The 23,561-nt window shown below is 41.3% G+C and overlaps 3 non-coding genes across 3 annotated transcripts; all 3 read right to left on the minus strand.

Annotated features, from left to right (window-relative positions):
• Nucleotides 1-16,094: 16,094 nt before the first annotated feature.
• trnag-ccc lies at nucleotides 16,095-16,165 on the minus strand. Its single transcript has one exon. It is a non-coding gene; the product is annotated as a tRNA-Gly (tRNA).
• A 1,711-nt stretch (nucleotides 16,166-17,876) lies between these two features.
• Nucleotides 17,877-17,947, minus strand: trnag-ccc. Its single transcript has one exon. It is a non-coding gene; the product is annotated as a tRNA-Gly (tRNA).
• Nucleotides 17,948-19,062: 1,115 nt separating this feature from the next.
• Nucleotides 19,063-19,133, minus strand: trnag-ccc. Its single transcript has one exon. It is a non-coding gene; the product is annotated as a tRNA-Gly (tRNA).
• Nucleotides 19,134-23,561: the final 4,428 nt, after the last annotated feature.

Raw genomic sequence — 23,561 nt, forward strand, 5'->3', positions numbered from 1 at the left:
CTTCACATTCATTCACACCTGGCCACTGCAACCAGCGCTGCACAGCTGGCCGCGGGGACAGCGAGGCAGTTAAGATGCACCTCTGTGGTAACTGCTGAAAGGGAAGGTCACCTTGATGTGTCTCCTCGCGTTATTCTTCCACTGCATTACCTGCAAAGCGTGCTACAACGCCATAACAGAATCAGCAGACACCTGTTTACAAGTCCCAGCACCAGCGGAGATGAATGAAATCAATACCCCGGCTCCTGTGCAATTTCTCCGTCGCATCGCCAGCCACAAGTTTATATTATCGTGGATCTTTACAGTGCAGAACTGATTATGAGGCACAGTGCAGATCTGCTTACTTGAAAGATTGGTAATTATAGGCGGCAGAGTGCGGTATTGGTGGAGTGCAGATACTGTAAGCCGTTAACCATCCTTTGAAACTGTTACAGTAAGCAGAGAGGAAGCACCATGCCTCAGAATCAATGCTCATCATAAAAGCTGGTAATGGCGGGGAGGTGCTTAGTAGAAACATCTTCAGATCAACTTAATCGAGGCTTGAATCAAATCCACGGCATAAAGGAAAAGAACGGCAAGAGTAATACATTTTACTTGGCTTCTATAGTGCTCTTTACAGCACTCAAGCACTTTACATACTCTGTAAGATCTTATATAACGGAAAAACCGGCTTACTCTCATGTCTCCATTAAAATGTTGCAGGGCTGAGCAAAAATTAGCAACCATCAGCAAAACAAAGCATGAATAATTTGCCTTTTAACAGCATTTGCTTATAAATATATTTATCTGATGTGATCGGTCATGTTTTTTATCCCCTTCAATGTTAAAATTTGAGAGGAACTGCATCATGATTTGAACTTTAACCCACGTTTGAAGCCCCATAGAGTTTTCGGTCTTCCTTCTGAAGTGAAGATGTAATCTTGAGCAACTGGACTGCTTTGTGTACAGTAGACCACTACTGCACAAGCAACCACTTGTTTCTTCACCCCTTTTGAAGTCATCATTTCTCCAGTGAAAAAGTGGCTTTCCCGTTGCTTGCTGTTCATTTTGGGATGTTGTCTTCCTTATCTGTGGATTCCCGGAACTGTTCCTTGCAAGATGAAGCCTGAAGAATTGGAGACATGGCTGTACTATCTCAACTTCCACTTTGTGATAACTCTGAGATTAGCATGACATCAGGATTGTTTACATCCCGTCTTTTGCCTTCTTTTCTAAAACAAACATTACTGAATGATTTTAAGCTTTGTTGCTTTTCTGCACAGATGATTTTATGCAAAAACCTATGTGTGGAGGTGTAATATATAACAATCATTTCTGTCTAGTCATTGTTTAGTCTTGCTTTATCTTGTCCTGTTATCACTACAATCTGCCACTTGGGAGTGTGGGTGGGAATGAGTCTCTATTCCCTCTAAATTATGTTTTTAATGAAGCAAATCCTCAGTGACTCCTCTAGTCTAGCCACTGACAAAGACTTTTAGAGTTAGAAATGTCAGCTTGGTAATGTTATCGGTCATTGATAATGATCGGCAACTAAATAAACACCCCGTCCCCTCCCCGGTGACATTAAAGTCTGTCTGCTCGCGAAAACTTTTATGAAGAAAAAAAGAGCTACAAATCATTAAGGCTTGTATGGCGGCTCTTGGAACTCGATGATGATGTTGATGAGAGGGAGAGTCTGTTTATGGTTGTGCCAAAGTAACGCACTAGCTGGGAGACAGAGAAGCGCAAAAAGCAGACTAATGAGACAACAAATGGCAGCTGAACTCCACGAGCACTCTTGTTATACTGTATATTCCTCTTAGGTCATGTCAGGAGGCAGCCGAGTGCTCAGAGATGAAGGAGCAGAAACTGAGGTGCCACAGTAACACCGCCTAAAGAGTCTCTTTGTATTATAAGTCGGCTGTAACTTTTAAAAGCGAAAAGGAAGACACCGCCTGAACTGAACTCTTGCTTTCCTTTGAGTTCCTCGGTTTAATTTTCTGTAGCAGTGATCATATTTCTTTGCATTGCGAGTGAGGTCCTGTTATTTCGGCACTGTGTCTATGAATTATGTAAATTGTCACGATAGCTCTGCATCAGTGCTGCTGAGACAGATTTTTGTGCGTGTTTGGATACAGCACTTACAATTCTGCACACTTCTTTTGAGAACCGACACCTGTGCCAACATGTTTTGATAATTGGAAACAATTAAGCTGTCTTGCAGAGGTGAGTTTTGAAATGGTCTTCCTGACGTGCGGTATTCATAGACGTTAATAACTCCTGTTCTTGGATTGACTGGGACACACCTGAATGGCAATTTGCTGTGGATAAAAAGCTCTGCGTGCATATGCTGACAGGTGGCATCAATGTAAAAGACTGATGAAATACACATTTCTCCTACTAAACTACCAGCTACATTCAAAAATATGTTATTATGAATATGTCATGCTGCCTCTCATGTTCACTTTACCCACCTTCAGCTTGTTCGTGTCCACTGTTGCTTCTCTCTCCTGCATTATTTTTCTCTTAATCCCTCTCAGGACAGCATTAGTATTACTGCATGAGCTCAGCTGATTTGGTCTTTTTACCTTCAGACCCTGAAACTCTGATTTATTCCGGAACACATATATTAGGGACTTTCTCTGGCAAATGTGCCAGAAAATTCTGTCCATCGTACCCTGACTTCACAGAGAATGAGATTCTGCCCTTAACATCATCCGGTGTTTCAGACGTTTCAGACATTTCCCTTACAAGACTCATACAGCTAGTGCTGTAGAATGGCTGTATCAGTCTTTAGGGTAGATAAAACTCAGAATATCTCAGCTCGGAAATTATGTTGCTGCTGCACCAAAAGCTGGAGTATATAGGCATGTTTGTCTTTCTGTTTTTGTGAGGACATTCATTGACACTGATGCATTCACAAGCCAAGTTTAACCATCACAACTAACTGTCAGACCCTTATCATAACTTTAATATAAGCCTGCTTCTAACTTTCTAGCGTTCATAACCCTCAAACAGGCCCTGAGTGGGTGTGAAAAAATGAGAGCCAGCCGAGAAGTTTTACCTTTTACAATATTTGGTGACTCAGATGGTCTAAAACTCCATGAAGATGGCTGTACATACACTATTTTCATTTATCTATTTAACTGATATCATTTCTTTGTTTATGGTTCTCAAGAAAGCTTCGCAGCCAAGGCACAATCACACATCTGTAAACTGTGGCTATAAAAAAAAAGGCTACACACTCCCCCAGATGAGCATTGCATGTGTTAATATAATCAAATTAATTGTATTGTGAGATATATACGTAGAAAATGAAAGGCCTAAATTAAGTCATTTTTTCTCATGTAGTGTTTCTAAGTGTAGGTTAGTAGAATCTGTATAGGCTCAAAGTCATTAATTTCTTGCAGCAGCTCATTAACCAACGTATTTTTAGGCTCAAAAGCAGAACCGAGACATCAATAATCAGTTTTAAAAGGTTTAATGAACTATCACAGAAATTCAATAGGGCGAAGGCTTGGAGCAGGTAAGTGATTGCAGGTGAGAGGGCTTTAGGCCAGAAGAAGTTAGTGCTTGGCCAATGTGACGACAGAGAATTATCTGTAGATCAAGCTGTGGCTGCTGGATCGGAGCTGGAGTTTCAATTAGTGATTCGAATGCTCTTTTGTTTCTGTTTTGGTAGCAGGTGGTGGGGGTGGGGGCTGGATGCTTGGAGAATACAGAAGTGGTGTAGGGTGGGCAGACATGCCAGTGGCAGGAAAATAAAAACAGTTCTGTTAAAGCCTTTTGTGTTGACCAGCTCAGGTGTGCTCGGTGTCCGGGGAGGAGTTGGTACCTTTCTGCTTTTTTGCAGGATTCAGTTTAATTTACGTTAATTTACACATCGCTAAAATTACAACAACAGTTGCCTTGAGGTGCTTTATACTGTAAGGCAGGCGTGTCCAACTCCAGTCCTTGAGAGCTACTGTCCTGCAGCTTTTAAATGCATTCCTACTCCAACACAGCTGAATCAGATGATTGGATTACCTCTCCAGCATGCCATCAAGTTTGGCAAAGGCCTGGTAACAAGCCATTCATTTGATTCAGGTGTGTCGGAACAAGAATGCATCTAGAAGCTGCAGGACAGTAGTTCTCAAGGACTGGAGTTGGACTCCCCTGCTAAAGGCCCTAAAACCCAAACAGCCCTCTGTGAGCCTTCACAACCGTGGGAAGGAAAAACTCCCTTTTAATAGGAAGAAACCTGGAGCATAAACAGGCTCAGGGAGAGGCAGCCATCTGTTACAGCTGATGAGGGGAAAGAGAAAAGAGAAAGCAGGGGGAAAAGATAACAGTCTTTCTCCCAGCTCATGGTATTACTGGCTTGTGCTGCTACTCTCTGCTAGTCACCACGACGGTGGTAATTAAGCCTGTTGTGTCTTATACTTGTTCTTTTATTTTTCATCCTGTAACCCTTCTTTGTTCTCCAGTTGTCTACCAGAAACCTGTGTGTTTCCTCTGTGTTCCCAATTCTAAGTTTTATGGTCACTTCCCATTTTCTAACGCAGACCCTCCAGCTGGATGCTGCACCAATAAAATAAGAACAGACTTACCTGAAAGCTGCCTGCTCGCTGTTTGCCGAATCTCCCTCTGCTCCCTGGGATCCTTGCCTTTCTGCCAGTTCGTCCTCCAATTGTCCTGCTTAAGATGCCAACAAATAAGAGTATTACATTGTGATGCAGAATTCTCGGCCAGTATCAGCATAATAAAGGGATGGTTCAGGACCATATGATCCAGCCTTAAATATAACATTTATCACAAAGCGCCTTCAAAAAGTCTTGGCTCTAATTTTAAAAGTAGAGAAGATCTCTGCATCTTGAATTCAAACTGGGAGCTGGCTCCAAATGAGAGAGGCCTGATGGCTGAAGGCTCTGCCTCCCATTTTATCTTTATAAACACAAAGAACCACAATGAAACCAGCAGAATGAATGCTGCGGAGGCTTCAGCTTACAATGTGCAAGGGATTTCACACTAAATAAGGGATAACAATCAGGTAGGAAGTGAAAGGATGAGCTGGTCCATGTATACTGCAAATAAGTTAGATGATGGTGAACATGTATGACAGCTGACGCACAGTTATCCAACAAACTCTGCCTGTGGGTGGGGGTGAAAGATGAGCTGGCCCAAAACCAGGCCTGTCCTGACAATGGCAAACTCTCAGAACCTCTGATGTCACTGATTCCAGTCTTGGGCCGAGCACCAGCACTGAGTCTGTGGAAAAGATATAAGAGCATAGTCAGATACTAACTCTGAGTTGGTTCACTCAGTGAAATTTCAATTTAGGCTCATTTTCAGTCAGCTTAGATTGGATGGATGGATTTCTGGTGTGTCTAAATTATTGTCTGGCTGTGCAGCAATTCGTGCAGATTCGAGATCAGATTATGAACGATAAGGTTGCTTTGATTTTATTTGATATAGCTCAATGCAGCTTTGACTTCTATTTTGCTTTAAACACGCAGATTGTGTTACAAGTCTTTTTTTAATTCACCCCAAATTCTGTTAACTTACACTGTTCAGCAACACTGCATTCATATTATTTAACCTCCTGAGAAATGGAAAAAAGAATCTTCCCATTGAACTAAAAGAGGCCGCCGAACACATGAGATATCAATGGAAAGCCCAGGATGTCCTCTATTTAGTACATCAGGACTTAGTAGGGCAGCTCAAATAAGTCAAAAGATAAAGACCAAAAACAAATGTCCAATACAGAGGATATAAATGAATAGGCCTGTTTGTGCTTTGTGTAAGCTAGTGTAAAGAGTGACTGTGAGCAAAGATCAGACAGAAACTAATAATTAGAATCTGAATTTTTTTCATGTGGGATCCAGCAGTTCACTCTAGCATTCATAAATTTGTTGCTGTTTGCATTAAGTAGACTTGTTAAAATAATAAAACAGCAGTACACGTAAGAGCTCTTTTAAAATCAGTCAAAACCAGAAACCAACACGTAGCACTCTGCGAGCACAGACCCGCCGAGGCAGCTCACGCTCTGTGTAGGACTTACTTTCAGTGTGAATAGTGTTGTATTTTCTGTATGTTTGTTTGTTCTTTTTAATTGTACTATAAGAAAATTGTAGTGCAATAGAAATAGGTGCAAATTGCAGGCTTTTGTTATTTGCCCTGTTGAAACCCATTTGAATACACTGTCAAGGTTCTCCTGGCCGACTCACTCATTTTCTCTTTTTCTGTTGTAGAATAGAATTGAATAGGCCTTTATTTTCATTGCACATGTATGCACATAATGGGTGCTCCATGCCAACTGTGGCAGAATAAAACATAAATAGTAAGACAGCAGGAATAAATAAGAAAAAGGAAAAATATATTCATTCAAGATGAATATATACAAAACAGGAGGGAGGCGCACATTTGAGAACAGGTTGCAAAGTGCTTCCATGTATAAAAGACTTGGTCTGAAAGAGTCTGTGTGTGAGTGGCCTGAGCGATGAAGGTTACTAAGACCATGGCTCAGATTGGTGAGGTGGGGGGGTAGTGTTTGTTAACAGTGTGAATGGCCCAGGGGAAGAAGCTGTTTGTGAGTCTGGAGGTGTGGGGCCTGACTGACCTGAGGCACTGACCAGAGGGCAGCGGGTCAAACAGGCAGCCAGGGTGCAAGGGATCACCTGTGACCGCCCTGGTTTTCCTGAGACAGGAGGATTTGGTGATGGCTTCCAGGGGTGGCAGAGGGCAGCCAGTGATTTATTTATTTATTTTTTTTAAAGGTGGCGTTAATTACCCTCTGTGCAACCTTTCAGTTCTCGGTTGTGGTCCCTGCGTAGCAAACACCCAGGCGGTAGGAGAGCACACTCTCCACTGAGGACCGATAGAAAGCCAGCAGCAGCTTCTGGTCCAGGTTCTTCCTCCTCAGGACTTCTTTATGGTGTTGTGGATCCAGGTGAGATCCATGGAAATGTAGGTGCCCAGAAACCTGAAGGTGGAGACAGATTCCACCTGTTCTCCATTTAAAATGAAAGGGGAGTGGACCACTCTGTGCCTCCTCAAGTCCATGACGAGTTCTTTAGTTAAATCAACAATTTAGAAGAAGCTGAGAGTAGTCAAATCATGAAAATCATCTGATATGGTTAAAACAAACACCAACAGGACAAATTCTCTACTTCTGTTACCCCCGTCATACCTGACAATGACGTTGGTTGGATGGATTGGTGTACAGTCAACAATGTGTGTTGTATATATGTGCGTGTGAGGTAACCATGCCTTGTGCTCCAGGGATGGGTCTTTCTGCTGCTTCCCCACCTTTCAGCTCCATGCACCTGGGATGATTAACTCACCTGTGAGTAATTTTGTGATCAGCTGTCTGATTGTTAGACTGGAAACAGTTGGTGGAATTGTTGCTTCTGAAATCTGCATGTTTGACTCTGTGACCTCGACTTACTTTCGGTTTGTCTCTGTGCAGGAAACCTGGAGCTCGTGAGAAAGTATTCCTGTGGAGAGACGAAAATATGGATCTGTCTGAGTTAATAACAACATATTTCATGTACCTATATGTTGTTAATTAAAAAAAAGACTTGTAAGAATCCTAGTTTCTAAGTTACAAGAGTAATAGTAAAATAAAGTATTTCTATTCTTGTATGAAACACAGCTCTAGATACCACAATTATGACCTTCATATCAATCTACTGACCAAATGTGACACATTTGAAATCTTTACACAATACTTTATGTGTTAACCATACACAACACACTTGTAAAAAGCATAGTTTGGAGGTAGAAGCATTTTTTTTCCATTTTCAACCAATAAATTAAATTATTTACCTGACCTTGAAGACTTTGGTAGATGTAAGCCAAGTTTCAATGGACTGTCAACATGACCCCACTCTACACCCCTACACAGTTTTATTGGAATTCATTTAAAACACGCAAACACTACCAAAGACCTACCACAACCTTCTTGGAAGAAGTAAAAAAACAAACCATTAAATGAAATTCAAAAGCATTGCACTGAAATAACCGAATAACTTTCACTGGACATCTGAAGTTTGTGTGTCAAGTTCAGAGCTGTTAAATTCTTGTTTACAGAGTTTGAAAATAACTTTTTAAAAGATTCTTTTTGTTTAAAACTCTGCTCTGTTTACTTTAGCCTGCCTTCTTAGATGCTTCTCCTGTGGAGCAGTTGATTGTCTGATGATCTGCTTTTTATCATTTTTTTTTGTTTCTGTGTTTTGAAGCCTCGGGTGGAAATGCTCAGTTGGCTCCTTGCTCTTGCCTTGGATGGAGTTCCCCCATTTGAGCAGTCCTTCCCACTCCCGCCTTTTATCTGGAAATAATATGTGTGGACTGTGTCAGGCTGGAGGTTCCAACTGTTCTTTCCCATATTGTTGTTGCAGCTATGTTAACAGTTCTGAACCTCCTCACACACCTTACCTGGAAACCTGTTCACTTGTTGCCTCCAGAAACTCCCAGAACTACTCACCAGCCCCATGTAATCTGTCAAAGAAAGTATTTAGCCGCTCACCTGCCTGCCCGCTCATCAAGCGCTTTCTTCCGCCACCTGTCTGATACTCGCCAGCTACCTTCACACTCCCTCTGAGCCTCCCCTCACTTCCAATGCAACCAAGACCTCTGGTCCACTCTCATTATTCTCATCATCCTCTCGGGTTCCTGGTAATCTCTTGTCTTCTGTCTAACAGAGCTTCCGTGTACCAGTCCAAAGTGTCTCTGAATTTGTCCACCAACTGTCTGAACCCATTAACAATTCATTCTTTCACAGCAAACAGTACAAACCTTTCTGCTGTTGTCCGAGTCTGCTCTTTGGGCCCGCTTTTTGCCATAATACAACATTGTTGCTGTGTGGACTGCCTCTATAGTGATGAGCATGTAAAGTCATTATGTTGCGTGAACCTGGTCTTTATTTCCTCTTTGTGCGCAGCAATGCACAACATTCAGAAAGCACTATGGCGGGGGAAACAAGCGTATCAGTACACCCTACTGGTCCCCTTGTGTCTTCAGTTAACTACCAGTGCAGCACATGCGGTTATGCGAGTGAACAAATACTAGTCTGCTGTTGAACTGATGCTTCAAAGCCCCGGCCAATTTTTAGTTGTGTTATGTTATGTTCAAGGAGTGTCCTGGCAAATTGCAAACCCCGTTAACTCTATCACACATTCTGTGTAAAGATAATTATGGAAAGAGGATTAGAGGGTTTGTTACTCAGAAGACCATTTACAGAGTTGCAGGTGTTCATTGCAAAATGTAGCTCTGAGGAACATTTGTGTTTGCACGCAAATAATTGTAACGACTTCTGTATTTTTTACCTTTTCCCATGAGCACCTTTATGGCTCCAAATATAGCAAAGTGGTGTGTGACCATGTGACGGTACTCAGAATATATTAAATTTGCTTTCTGAGCATTTGGCTTACACCACTGAACATATTTCTAAGTGTGCTTACTTTCTTTCCATCTCTTTTATATCCCTCTTTTAACCTTTCTTTATTTACTCCCTTGATCCCCTCTCCAATTCCACCTAAACTCCGAGGCTCCCCTCATTGCTCCTTTCTCTGTCAAAGTTAATTGTTTTCTGTGTGCGTGTGTTTTTTTCTTTTCTTTTTTTTTTTGGTTTTCCCTTCATGTTGTTTGATTGAATTGAGAGGACTTCTCATCGTCACTGCTGCAGGGCTAAACAGAGAAAGGGGTGCCAGGGATAAAGATGGCAAGCCAGAGGGTGACTCAGTCTTCCTTATTCCAAGACACTCACTCACTCCCTCTCTCTCTGTCTCTCTCACAAACACACACACACACACACACAAGATAACACTGATACAAGTAGTTTAACACATCCAGACATGCGTTTGCAGGCCGACACAAAATGTAAAGTGCATTGAGGAAAGAAAAAGTTTCATCCTCATATGACCCATGAGCCTCACTAGAATGTCCTTACGCAATGTAATACACAATATATAAAACAACGCCACACATGTGCTCATGTGCTCACCTCCACCCTCAGAAACCCCCACTTTAATCTGTTCTCCAAATGTTGTTTTCTTCCCTGCGGTGCTGAGCCAGTTTTTCTATTTATGGGGGGGTGTTGAGCTGATGTGAGATGATCGGAAAGTGCCTCGCTCCCATTGTGATTCTCCTTGAGGTGTGTGTGTATGCAAATGCGTGTGCGTCCATGTAGATGTTGACATGCATGAGTTCGCTTCTGGGATTGTCTGTGTGTGTACTTGCATTCGCGCCTGTTTCCAGATCTGCCAAGGTGTTGTATGTCCCTGTGTGTTTGTGTGTGTGTATTTGCATTGTGTATGATGGGGATATAAACAGGACTCGGCTCATAGAGAGCAGATGTGCCTCCAATAATGGCTAAATGGAGATGCAGGGAAGCACCAACAGCCAGACTAATCAATGCCTTGAAGTGCACAACTTTCCCTATAAAGGGGTGTGTGCATGTGGATGTGTGCACGTGGCTCTATGTGTGTGTGAGATACAGTTGCTATTAGTTTGTAGCTGAATGTCCACGTCTTCTATTAATACAAGCACACGCACACAGAAATTTGAAGGAGGTAGCATTAAAGCACACTATGCTGCTCCATGTATTGTATGAATAGCATGCACTAAAGCTAGCAGGCACTCTGGAAATGAAATTTAACCAGCTGAGATGGTGAATTTGTGGAGATACTTTAATCCAGTCTGAGGTCCTGAGTAGTTTTTTATTTTCAGCACTATATTTGAGAGCTTTGGGAGAACTAACTTGAAGCTATTTGGTTTGGATTATAAATGCATTAGGAAATCCAGGTAATCCAAACATGAAGACATGCACAAACAAACAGAATCTACAGAAGTCACGCAGTACCTGTGCTCTGTTTTTAAATTTAAGGTATCAGTGCTCGCCTTCTGACAAGACCATGGAGCCGTACTGGTTTCTTGAAAATCAACAACAGTCTTGTGATGTGAACCAAACTCACAAGGAAAACACTAATTACCGGTAAACAATGTCCTAAGCATCAACGCTAATGAAGCCATCTACGAGCTGTGTGCCAAGAGCGTGCTGCAGGTAGTCACGGGAAGAAAGACATGAAAAGGTAAAGATGGTGAGGAAAAAAGGACTTAATGGAAGAGAAGCAAAGGGATACTGGGAAGAAGGGAAAGTAAAATGAATGAACAGCAAAAGAAACTGAAACAGGAAGGAAGAGATAGTAGCTGTAGGGGAAATGAGGGAGCTCGAGATTCAGCGCAAAAATAAAAGAATCAAATGAGCAATAGCAAAGGAAAGAGAAGAAAAAAGTGATGGAGAAGAGAAGAGAGAAGTATTTCGGGAGGTGTGAGAACAGAACATATCATCCCGGGGGCTCTGTGACTTTCCAGGCCTTTAATGTCTTTAATTAAAGCCAACAGTATTATCGCCGTGCTCCCTTGGAGTGCCATTAGCAAAGCAACAGCTACAGAGCCAACTAATAGAGGAGGAGAAGGGATTGGGTTAAAATGCCTAATGATGGGAAGAAGCAGCAAGAGGGGGGTGGATGGAGGAGGTGTGGGGAGTCATCGAGGCCGCAGGAACGCTGGAGGTCAGGATAGACAGGGTGAGAGTAGTTATTAAGGGTGAAGGGGAGCTGGAAGCCACGATGGACAGAGGGACACACAGGGTGAAGATGATGGAGGAGGATGAATGGAGGAATGGAAGAGGAGGAGGAGGAAGAGGAGAAGGCTTGGTGAGGAGGAGGGGGTGGATTTGTGAAACTTCAAAAGGCCAAAGCTGGAGAGGAGACAGGCTGCCATGGAGAAAGAATTATGGAGCTAAACGTGTGGGCTGACTGATACATGATCACATTATCCCGGCAGCTTGTTTAATCAATCTGACTTCCCGGTCTCTCACATGACCCTGCATCAGAGTGGGGAGGCATGGCAACCACTGCAGGGGCAGAAGGCTGCAGAAGGGGTTTGTCTTGTGACATTTTAATGGGAAGAAATGTGATGGCTTTGGGTAAATTTCACCAAAATGAAATGCGTTTCAGTGCCACTGTATATAAAGATTAATGTAGCGAGCTTTGACATCACCCATTGGTCTGTATTCAGGAAATGTTTTGTTTCGCATGGCCTGGAAACCTGGATCATAACCCATTATCTTTTACTGTCAGTTCAAAGCGAGGATCCAAATGCAAGACAACACAGAGGCAAGGAGGGAGGTTGCAAAAAAACAGGTTCTTTAATGAGCTTACTAGTGGGTGTAAACAACAAAGGGCGCTGCTGAGGAAGAGCAGGCTGAGTCCAAAATATAGTCCAAAGACTAAGTGCAGCCAGAAAGCAGGAACACAACAGAGGAAACTAAAGCTCAAGGAAAAACTCAGGGGAAGAGGAGGAAGCAACTGGAGAGTAAACAAAGACAAGACGAGACACATGTGAGAAGAGTTAAAAAAATAGCAGAGATGGAGAGACAAAGAAAGCAAAACAACAAGGAAACAAGGAAGATCAGTTGTCAAAACAAAGGAGGAAGTCACTACAACTGGGACATGAGAATCACTCAGACATAGACTCGTAGACAGAGAGACGAGCAGACAGGGAAACATATTATACATGATCTAACAGGTTAACGACTTTACCTTCATTGTCTGCAATAACATTAAAATCAGATGAGAAACCAATATCACTGACCTTTTGTCCTTCTTTGGGGGGACACTCCCACTGGGTATAAATCTGGGACTCTCCGCCATTTGACCTTAGAACTCAAGAAGCTTCTCGGATGAGAGGTGAAACGTCTTCAAGCAACTCAAAGAAGTCCAGACGCTTTTCTTTGCAAGCTCCTTTGACTACGATGACCTGGATGACTGAGAACCTTCACAGACACAATATCACTGACATGTTTTTGATTCTTCTTAATGAAGCATATCATACAAAATGACCAGCAGTAAAACTTATCAGAGGTCTGCAGAGCAGCGAGCTAATCTTACAGAGCAGCTGAGGGGGGATAGCATTAATGTTTTTATCCTGCCGTGCCATCCTAAGGCCCATTTCTCATTTATCACTTTGTACATCCTCGATTCTTATCCTCACCTCTTTGCCTTGCCTCTTAGTTCCTACCGTTAGAGATGCACAACAAGTTATCATTTTATTCAAGGAGGACAATCTCGAAATTCCAGAGAGCTGCCACTTTAAAGTGGTGTCAGTTAAATATGACATTTGGCACAGCTGGATCATAAAGAGTTATTACTGCTGTATTTTATGATCTCAGAGGTAACAAGGTTCTCTTTTTTAATCACACACACACACAAAAGGGTGAAGGGTAGAAGGTTTGATCACCTTAAACACCTGAAACAACATGTGAATACTAAGAGTGCTTCTCCCACAGTGATTTGTATATTCCCCTTTAACTGAAGCTAAAAAACTCCTCAATCCTTCTCTCTCTTCTCTCCTCCTGCTTTTGTCCTCCAGATGAATTTTAGACACTGGTAAATCCTTCAGTGTGACGTACTGAGATTGATTTCAGCGTCACAGAAAGAGAAAGAGATGAGGAAGCTTAGATTAGAGACACGAGGCAAGCCTTTCATCCTGGGTAGATGCTGACTGAGGGATAGATTTGGGGGGTGTAGTTCAGACTGACTGGATTGTTCCCTTTCTGGCCTGCATCCTGCAAACCTCTGGGAAAACTGTTCTTTGATCCTGGTAAAACTTTATTCAACTTTTTACTGTTGAAACACTGTTTTGTTCTATGTGTGGCGCACGTTTCTTTTAACCTGAAGTTTGAATAACTTGGACAACTGTTTTTTTTAAATAATAATAAATGATTTAATTGCAGGACAAAGGTGGTGCATCATGCATGAAATTTTAATTTGTATTAGGAACAAGCCCATTTGAGATTTTCTAATGCTTTTAATTTTTTTGTGTTAATCTGACAGCTGTGATAAACATGCACTATGGCTAGTTTTACACACACACACACACACACACACACACACATATTTATGTAAGCAATTCCATCACTAGTCATGTTTCCTGTATTTTCTATTGTTGTTTCCCACTGCTCTGGTTTTTAAATTTGAGCACTGTGAGATGAGCAGAATATTAAACAAATATTTTTTATGGTTGACTGATGAGCAGGCTTAAAAAACATGAAAGCCAAATGAAATCTTTTCCCACACGCCTTCAAAACCAGAATATCAGGGAGGTTTTAAGCTCCCTTGTGAACTCTCTCGCAAGGAAGATGTTTCTTTCCTGCCACAACACAGAGTAGGTAACAACTCAGCCTTCACACATTATCGTAGCTTTAATTGTGTCGCTGTATTTAAACAGCTGCTGAATCAACATCTGTTTGCCATCAGATTGTATGCTTGGGGAGATGTAAGGATCTGGAAATGTTGCAACTGCAGTGGAGTCACAAAGTGCAACTTGGAAAACAGTCTAGAAAGTGAAATGAAGGAAAAGTAAGTGACCGAGCAAGTGTGTGGGTGGGTGGGTTATAGGTTTTTTTTTTAAATGACTTCCAGTAGGTGCCAGTAATCGACTGTCAGCTGCTGAAAGTGTTCCAGGTCACATATGAGATACCAAGTCGCAAAGTAAATAATGCATTGGGCATAACACTGCCACACCCTTTAAAAGGTTTGCCTGAGGCAACCACTGCCATTACTGAAAAACATAATATTAAAAAAGCTTTAGTATTCCCAAGTCTAGCCTGAGACGCACTTAAACCAGTAGGGCCTTAAGGTTTTCAAACTCAAGATGCCAGATCTTTGAAGGATTTTTCTGTTAGTGCTAGCGTTAGCGCTGTGATGGTGACAACCTTTTTTCTTAGTTTGCAAAAACGTCTATAGTCACCTCTCAGAGTGAGGAGCCACTGCAGTTTAAGCTGAGAAGAAAGAGCAGGGAGCGGTTTAAATTCATGGTAGGTCGTGCCTTACCTCCAAAGGACAACCCGGAGCTTAGAGAGTGACTGAAGCTGCAGCCTAAAGAAGAGACAACAGGGTTGAAACTGGGGGCCCTCTGTGCTCATGCCAAAACACATTGTGCAAATATGTGTGACTTTAATCAAAACCAAAGGCTGGGCTGTGAGACGGCAGATGTTGGTCTGGTAATATTGGTTGTGTTGGTTTGGCATAGAGCTGTTTAACTGGGTGTTCTTTAAAGAAAAACAGGAAAAGGGGATGGAATCTGCAGAAGTGCAGAAATAAGAGGTTACAGAAACAATTACGAGAGGGCAGAAATGGATGATTCATAACCTTTTTCATTGGTGATCGCATATTGAGTCCAGAAAACAAGACTTTAACTGTGAAATTATGTGTTCACCGCAGTTTAATCATCGGTTCGTCACAGAGGACAGTAACCTTTTCTGGGAATGGAAAAATCACGCGTTGCTTTTCAGCTCAATTGAACTGCTTAGTTGTGTCAGTGAGGTTTTGCTATTTTTACAGCAGCTTGTTATACGTTACCAAATTATTTCAACTCTGATAACACTGTCCGATTTTTATTCTAATTACTTCATCCAATTCTACACCAGTGAACTACAACACAGAAACCACTGAAAGGTGAAGTGAGCAACAGAGATGTAACAATAGCAACTGTCAAGGATGGGATGTATGAGACAGCGAGTGAAGAGTGAACAACAAGTTCTTGAAGTTGGACAGTGAGAGATGGCACTGTGGGAGGAAGAAGGCGGTACAGTGCTGTCCACAGTGTTTTGCTGGGAAACCGTAGACTCTGGCACTTATGTGAATGTTATTTTGGCGCATATCACCAACCTAAACACTGCTGCAGACAGTTTACATCCCGTCATGGCAGCAGTATGTTCTTTTTTCAACAGACTAATGCTCCCTGCCACAATCCAGAGTTAAGACAATTTCAGGGTGTTGGCGCCAAAGCATCAGTACACTAGAAAAACAATGAAGACACACAATGCAACCAATAAGACCTAAAGAACCTACACAAAACACTTTCAGATGACTCGTGGAGTTCATTCTTTGACAGGTCAGGGTTGTTTGACATCAACTCCAAGTCTGTGTAATGCTTTTTATGCACATAAAGCGGGTTCCAGTGATTCATCTGGGACACTTTTAGAGTTCAGCATCTCACTAAAAGACATATCATGTAAGATCTCCTGCAGAACCCAGAATGAAGTCACATGAAATAAGCAAACCACTTTCTGCACTGCCTGGGAATTGAACCCAGGTCACAAGAATGGGAATCTTGTATGATACCACTACACCAGCAGTGCTGCATGACTGGTTGTTGTGATGAATCATTAACCATTTAGCATACATGACATTTTATTTTTCCAGGTCCACAGCAGGTGCATATAATTTCGTGAAAGTGGTAACCACTACTAAAAGGGAGCTCAAACACCACTAAAGTCAACATATATAGTAACGTCTTGGATGGCATGTGCTTGGACTATCTAAATAAGGGGTGCTATAGGAGACGTCATCAAATCCAGAACCAAAGAAATCTAAAAGAGACTTGTACTTAGACCCTGAACAGTGACTTTCTGAGGACGTTGGGCATTTGGCATGCATCAGATATGGTCTATGGATCAGTGGCTCACTCCCATGAATCACTTTTTTATTATACACATACAGAGCAGCTGATCTGTTTGAAGGATAGTGGTGGACTCTTAAACACCACATGAGGAAATCAGGAACTAAAGGCATCACTTACTGCCTGCCTTGGAATTGAGCACAGGTCATACGAATGGGACTTTTGTGTCTATATTGGACCATGGACCAGGTAACAAGATAGTCTGGTAAAGACAGTATGTTGCAGTATTATGCAGCATAAAGCTCTCTGCAATGTTTTGCTTGGAAACCTTGGCTCCAAACATTCATGTGAATGTTACTTTGACATGTGGCACCCAGCTAAATGCTTCTGCAGCGCACCCCAAGCAAATGCATTTCTAGCCTTCTTTTAGAAAGGGACTACACCTTTTAGAGGAGACCAACATTTCCCAGGTGATTGTAGCCTCCAAGTTCTCAGTTCTCAGTCTGGCCAAGTGATTGTAGTATGTGCTGGAAAAAAAAGTCTGACTGATGGAGGCCATTTTGCAACCTAAAGGTCTTAAAACATCTGCTGCCAAGGCCGTGTTGCCTTGTACCACCTTTGTGAGGATGTGAGGCATAAAGTCTAGAGAATAGTGTCTCAGCCACATTAATAACCTTTGACTTTACAGATGCATAGCAGCTGTGTATGCTGGACTCACAGGAATGGGAGTCTTGTATGATATCATTACACTAGCAGTGCAGACTGACGCACAAGTATATGCAGTAGTAGTAGACAACGGTCTATTGATTTCTAAAGTTTTGGGAATAAAACCCAGGTCACAATAATGGGATTTTTGGATACATTCACTAACAGTCTTAAGCTTGAAAGAAGGAAACTGGACTTCTTTGAGTTGTTTTAAGACGTTTCACCTCTTATCCAAGATACTCCTTTAGTTTTTTGTTTTTTTTAAACTATAAGAACTCCCAGAATCCCAGAAGGTTGATTCTGATCATCTGGATGTTGCATTTTCAGTGGGACAAACGTTTCAACACTCATCCAAGTGTCTCATTCAGTCTCAGCTGCCTGCATGTATCCCAGGTTATAAATAGTACGCTTGCATAATGAGTTAAAATGGCAACACTGACTAATAATGAGTCGTGAGGTCAGTTTCATGATCATTAATATGCAAAGTGTCATGACCATTGATCAATGGCCACGAGTACCATTCACAGAGAGTTGCAGAATGGCTACCGTCAAAGCAGTGTAAGATGGTCTCTTTAAAGTTGAAGACTGATCAATGGTGAACTTTCTTTAACTTTAAAGACAGCTAATTTAGCAACCCAAACGTCCTGTTGCTATGTGATGCATTTGGCATGGCCCACCGAGCAGTCTTAGAACTCATAGTTTACTTTATGATGTGAGTCTAAAGTAGAGGACACATAAGATTTATCTGCACTGCCTGGGAATTGAACCCAGGTCACAAGAATGGGAGTCTTGCATGATACCACTACACTAGCAGTGCTGTTGTAAGCTAGACACATATGTAGTTGCATTTTTCTGTTACCTAAAGGTCTTACAGGATCTTTTGCTCAGGCCTTGGTAACTAGTGGCACAGCAGAGTCTTACTTGTCTTTTTCCTTTTATAAATCGACTTGCACTTTTTATTTCTGTGACATTATCTCGCCAGATGATCAGTTAGGATAGAATTATTAAAGACACGAGCTGCAGAGAAGGGCTAGAGGTGAGATATAGCACACTGCCTGAGAATCTTATATGATACCACTACACTAACAGTGCACCAGTCAGCTAAAGGTCTCAGCATACAATGGTCACTGCACACGGCTGGTAACATCATCATATACCCACATCCACTTATATTTGCTATTACGGCTCAAGTAGCCACTGCAGTATTCTCCTGAACAATTGAAGCAGCCAGTCAGACAAAAACTCTACATCAGCACCGATGCAGGAGGAGGAGAGCGAAAACGTGAAGCAAAGTAACCTGGTCTCTCTATTAGACATGTACTGTACTTGGACATCGACACGAGACTTTCTGAGGATGTGACGCACTTGGCATGATTTAGTCTTAGAAATCATAGTTTACGTCAGGATGTTAGTGTAAATTAGAGGTGGCATAACAGTCTTTGCACTGCCTGGAAATTGAACACAGGTCACAAGAACGGAATGCTTGTATGATATCACTACACTAACAGTGCGGTCCTGGGTTAGCCACATATCTTGCCTTTCGGGTTATGTGCTGTAGAAACAAGTCAGCGAGGTGGAGGGCAATTCTGTCACATGAAGGTCCTAAATGATCTTTTCCTAAGGCCTTGGCAACTAGTGCCAAAGAAGAGTGTTACTGGTCTATTTCCTTTTATAAATCTGCAGTATTCTCCTGAACAGCTGGAGCAGCCAGTCAGACAAAAGCTCTACATCAGCACTAATGCAAGAGGAGGAGAGTGAAAATGTGAATCGAAAGAAACCTGGTCTCTCTATCAGACATGGATGGTACTTAGACAATAACATGAGATTTTCTGAGGATGTGATGCATTTTGCATGACATTGCATGCATTCAGTCTTAGAAATCATAGTTTACTTTATGTTGTTTGTCCAAAGTAGAGGACACATAAACGTTCCTGCACTGCCTGGGAATTGAACCCAGGTCACAAGAATGGGAATCCTGCATGATACCACTACACCAGCAGTGCTGTTATAGGCTAGCTGAACATGCAGTTGCATTTGGGGTTATGTGCCGTAGAAACAAGTCAGCGAGGTGGAGGGCAATTCTGTCACCTAAAGGTCTTAAAGGATCTTTTGCTAAGGCTTTGGTAACTAATACCACAAAAGAGTCTAAATCTGCTTGCACATGCAGCATTTTTTAATGACATTATCTTACCAGAATATACATGATTTGGGATGGAACCTGCTACTTTGGTCAATTCTTTTCTTCCCATTGTCCCATGTAAACACTCATCATGTTTGAACTATGCCTGGTTTAACTTTTCTACACACATGTGAGTTTATTTATTTAAATATAAAAAGTTTTAGTTTACTACAATGTATCCATAAGAAACCCTCCCTTATGTGTCTTTCAACGCGGTCTTTGGTTTTGGTGTAGCTTCAGTTGTTTACCTCAAACCCTAATTTGGCCGTTGAAAATTGTTCTCCTAAGTCTTGACAATCAGAAAAAAATACTGGATCACTTCACAAACCATTTACATTTTTCCACAGAAGTCTCTTTGTTTTTCTTCCAAATTTCAGGGCTTTCATCATCATTAAATCATTGTTGACTAAATGTTTAAACTACAAATGTGAAGTGAAGTGTTTTTGACTGTTAGGCTCTTACTTTTTACACATGAGATTAAATGAGATATAATGGCTCAGGATGACAGGGAGACATATTATACCTAATTTTGCACCTCAGTGGTGGCAAGACTGCAAACACAGAGAGGGATTTATTACAATGTGGGTGCAGATCTGAAAAGCAAGGGCTAACCTTCATAACCAATAATACCAATTGGGATTATGTGCATACAGTGGTATGATAACAATATAAGATATAATAACTTTGTCTAATGCCTTTAATTGATTTTTTTCTGTCTACTTCTTGTACTTTTAAAAGGTTCACAAACTTTCAGGCAACAATGTTACCCCACAAACTTTTGCATTTTGTTTAACCCCATCTTTGACCTTAAGAGTTGAGCAGACTTTAGGGACAGAAACTGTACATTAGGGAAGTTTAGTTTTTCTTTGAAAACAAAACAAAATAAAGAAATAAAGAAAAAAAATTCTCATTGTAGAACCCACAATGTCCCAGGAGCCATATTTCTACTGTCTCTTTTTTTTTTAAACTTAGAATTGATTTGGATGTTTATGAACAGGCTTTTGTTTCTTAAAGTTTTATGACTCTTTACAAAAAGAGATATCTAGTGCTCATTTTTTGATTCTTAAGCATTTAAATTAGATTATGAAAATGTAAAATTGCTGACGTTTTGTCTGGTAACACTTTTACTTTTTTAGTGAACATACTATACATAGTTTAGGAGCAGGGTTGGACCTTTTTTAAAAAAAAAATACACAGCAGTTTAGAAACTGTGAAGGTAAATAGAGTAAGCAGTACATAACTTTGATTTTTAAGAAAAAAAATAAACATTGTCCAAACACCAGAATAGCATATGATGTCAGAGTTTACAGGTCAGCCAGCACGAACCTATTTCTCAGAAGGGTGACATTTTACAACAGGGCCTAGAGGAAGGTAATCACTTGTTTCTGGTGTTTTGCTCACTCATTCGGTCTCTGAAGGACTCCCTCCTCTCCCTCCACCCTCAGACATCCACATCACCACCATCACACGTGCGAGCTGCACACATTCACCCTAATCTAAGTAGCTTGACCCTAACCCAAGGCAGAAGTAAAACATAATTTCAGAACGAATTTCCTTTTAACCCCTGTACCACCGGGTGAGATGCTGTGCCACCATAAGCCTGGCCCTCCACTTCACCCTAGGCTGAGTTGTACTGATGCAGCAACAGTTTCCATTCTGTTTAGTCTGAACACATCAGCTATAACTTGTGAGTGACTGAGAACTTTACAAAGTATCTTTTAAGTTTGGTTTGGAAATAGCATTAAACCCAGTTGATAAGATTTAATAAAAGCCCACAGACTTATAAATGCTGCTACTTGTTTGTCTCAGGACCCTTCAGTATTGCATATTCTCTCACTGGTGCCTGGTGTTGAATTTCACTGTGCAGCACATATTCCCCAAGTGACTAAAAAGTTTGTGCTCAACCAACCGCCGCGCAGGTGCAGCTTTTAATAAACAAAAATCCTACAGGGATTGTAGCACTTGGCTATTTCTCAAGAAACTTTTTTTTTTTAAGTTTTAAAAGTGAGACACCTCTCTCTGACTTTTGCACAAAACACCCACAAAGCTTTTCTCTTTGCACAAAGCCTAACTCAGTTTCTTTCCACATAGTGGAGTTTCCACATCGGGATCTTCTTTTTCTCCAATTTTCTCTCTATTTCCTGATCATTCAGAAGGTTGTCACCTCTGCAAGAAGGTATTCAGCTATTATTGTATGAGTGGTTGTATACAAGCTTGTGGATAATGTAAACTATCACTCAAACTCTGTCAGTAAACAATTGTAATATATCAAGTAAATGCATAACAAATTTAAGTTTAATTTACAAGATGTAATCAAACTTTAACATGAAAATTAATTTTCTGTCCAAAAAAAGCATAAAAAGCTATGTAGTCAGTTTTTAAATATATATCTTTTTGGCATCATTGCTGAAAAGAACTAAAAGCTAAAATATTTTTTTAATTGATTTTCCCCAGGTGATAACATCATACATTCAACTTTTTTAGAGGGACTCATAGCCAGCTAAAAGATATGATCTTTCTCGCATATTCTGAGTCTGCCTCAGGGTCTCCTCCCAGTTCACCATGTTTGAAACACCTACAAAATGACAGCAGGCATCCTGGTCAGATTCCCAAACTGCCTCAACTGTTTCCTTTTCAGAGTAGAGCAACAGCAGCTCTCTGAGCCACTCCCAAATAACTAAATTCCTCACCCCATCTCTAACACTGAGCACAGACACTTTTGGGTGGAAGCCTGTTTACCTTCGCTTGCATCTATGATCTTGTTCTCACTTTGCACAGCTTGCAACCATAAGGTGGAATGTAGTTTGGCAAACGTGGCACAGGGTCAGCATTACTGCAAACCATGTGCCCATACTTCTGTCCAAAGTTAAGCCCGATTAATAGTTCTGCTATGTTTGCTTTGGCCTAACACACAACCAAAACACTAGATACACAGTAAGAAAGCAGAATATTGGCTATTTCATTTCCTTGTCACCGTCCAAATACAATTAAAGGCTTCACAGAAGCTCTGTAATATATTACAAGCTGCATTAGTACTAAGTTGACTGATCACAAGTAACTGCATCACCCCGGCATGTACAGCTCGAGGGAGATGTATGTCAGGCTATGGTGTAGATTTAAAAGAGTGCTATGAATAAAGGTTTACATACAAAGCCATTCAACTGATTTGAACACCCCCCACGACTTCAACCACCCCCACTCCCAATTAATTTCTATTTTAATTTGCATTCTGACTTGTGATCGTGAGATAACTGATTCAGTTCTTGTAGCTTAACCTTCTGCAAATCACGCGTATGAAGAGGAAGCTTGAGCACATGGTTAATGGAATATTCAACTATTTATGCATCTGAGAAAAAACAGAAAATCTGTAGATAAATTCAGAAAACTAGCAAATATTAGCAAAAGCACGGGGATGACTATTTAAATATATATTATATATTTCTTGGTTGCTATGTGTAATTTCCCTTAAATATTGCTATGATAAAATTTCACTTAACTCATCACTTGTCATGGTTTTGGGCATGGATGTCGCCCTGCTTCTGTTGAGAAAAGACTTCCAGTTTACTAATGCTACTTGAGAAGCTGTCCTTCTGACTAAGTGCACTTGAATGCGTGGCACGTCATATTTACCACTTCAGGAGCCTTGATGAGGGGCTTACCAGCATGACTGGAAGGCAGCATTAAATCAGGAAAGAGCTCTCTCTCTCTTCAGCTCCCTGAAAAAGAAAAGCCACAGAACTACCACAAAACCTTGGCACAGAAAAATCTCTTACATAGAGTTTTGCATTTGATCTACATCATCTGCCATATGCAAATGCACCATGCTCTCCTATCTGGACATATAAGAACAGGTTTCCTCAAAATGAAAACAAAGTATCCCACCTTGAGCCTTAGTTAAAACAACCCCTAACGTTTGCAGGATGACTGAAGGCACAGTTGTAAGCCTGCATAGCTCCATGTCCTGCTGCCAAGCTATCAGAGTTGGCACTGCTTTCTTTCCTTGCTTCCAAAAAAATACAGAAATGTCCGTCAAATTTCTCCATGTTTCTCTGGTGGATGTCAGCAAGTCTGTGTGCATTTCTGAACTCCAACTTGGCTACAAACACTGGGAACATAGAGTACAAGCTGTTTGTAGAGCTGTGATGTATATGTTTGGCCTGTGTTTTGGAACTGTAAAAAGATGGCTCATTTGGAAAACAGCTGAGATGCAATTAGAGGGCCAAACTCACGCTGTGTTTTGGTTTTTTGCAGA

The sequence above is a fragment of the Simochromis diagramma genome, unplaced genomic scaffold, assembly GCF_900408965.1.
Source record: "Simochromis diagramma unplaced genomic scaffold, fSimDia1.1 OVJJ01000753.1, whole genome shotgun sequence".
NCBI classification, from domain to species: domain Eukaryota; kingdom Metazoa; phylum Chordata; class Actinopteri; order Cichliformes; family Cichlidae; genus Simochromis; species Simochromis diagramma.